Below are 1,425 nucleotides of genomic sequence, written 5' to 3' on the forward strand. Positions count from 1 at the left end.
ACCTCAGCATCAAGTGTCCTGCAGTGGTCCAGTGGTAAAGTGTATATAAGTGATGCGTATTCTTGGAGTTGCGAGTTCAAACCCGGATTAAGCTATATATATATATATATATATATAATATATATATATATATATATATATATATATATATATATATATATATATATATATATATATATATATATATATATATATATATATATATATATATATATATTTTGTTTTGTTTTGGTTGTTTGTTTTTGTATAAAGCCTCACACACTATATTAAGCGAGTTTGTTTTAAACATGACATACATATTAATTCATTTTACCAGGCCTTATTCCACACAACTCCGTGAATTTCCCGTGGAGCCAGCCAGCCAGCCAGCCAGCCAGCCAGCCATTCAAACAAAAACAAACGAAACAAAACAAAACAAAACAAAAAACATTATTGCCAACAGCATTTGGTGTTCCCAGGCGGTCACCCATCCAAGTACTAACCAAACCCAACGTTGCTTAACTTCGCTGATCGGACGAGAAGCGGTGTTCTCAACGTGGTATGGCCGTTGGCATGAGACTGCCTACACATTGTGGCTAATAACCAACTCTTTTTAGTCATCACGGCAGGATACGGACCTTCTTGTGGTGTCTTAATGGTAATTGTATCCTAACATATTTTTGTCTCCTTGGCATGGATATTTAACATCGTTTATTCAGTCTTGGGTTTATGTTCTTTCGCCATTTACAGACATTTTACATCTACCTACTTCCTCAGCCTACCCTGCCAATTTCTAATGAATTTGTGGATTTTCTTTTGTAATACATACATGTGTGTGCTCATCTGCTCTTCAGTTTTTATGATATTTGTCTCATCTGTCCTGCTTTATGATACTTTTACAAAGAACATGAACAAATGCTTCTATTTTAGAGAAGATATGGGATCCAGGTTTCGGAGCCGTAAAACCAACCGTCGTGATTGGTGGACGAGTTGCCAGGTTGCAGCTTCTGTACCGTGCCGGCACATAAATAGGTTCGGCTCAAGCGGCGGCAGCATCATTCCCCCGTGACTGTCTGAGCGTCTCTCATCACCTTGGTTATCTCATCATCATCATCATGGTAGAAGCAAAGCCTACCAAGAAGGCTGCGGCTGCTGCTGCTGTGGTGGCCACCACCAGGAAACCTCGCGTCCAGGTTGCTCACCCGAAAACTAGTCAAATGGTTCTAGCCGCGGTCGCAGCACTCAAAGACCGTAAGGGCTCGTCTCTACAAGCAATCAAGAAGTACGTTGTTGCCAACAACAAAGTCGAGGCTGCCAAGATCGCCATTTACATCCGAAGATTTCTCAAGAAAGCAGTGGCTGACGGCATTCTTGTTCAGACCAAGGGAAGTGGAGCTAGTGGATCATTCAAGCTGGCCGTAGCAGAGAAGAGGGCCGTTCTAACTC

At 41.1% G+C, this 1,425-nt stretch overlaps 1 non-coding gene across 1 annotated transcript; it reads right to left on the reverse strand.

The window, feature by feature from the left end:
- Nucleotides 1-433: 433 nt before the first annotated feature.
- LOC138361317 (5S ribosomal RNA) lies at nucleotides 434-552 on the reverse strand. The gene has a single exon (XR_011226911.1). It is a non-coding gene; the product is annotated as a 5S ribosomal RNA (ribosomal RNA).
- Between the last annotated feature and the right edge of the window lie 873 nt (nucleotides 553-1,425).

This window comes from Procambarus clarkii, unplaced genomic scaffold (assembly GCF_040958095.1).
Source record: "Procambarus clarkii isolate CNS0578487 unplaced genomic scaffold, FALCON_Pclarkii_2.0 HiC_scaffold_307, whole genome shotgun sequence".
NCBI classification, from domain to species: Eukaryota; Metazoa; Arthropoda; class Malacostraca; order Decapoda; family Cambaridae; genus Procambarus; species Procambarus clarkii.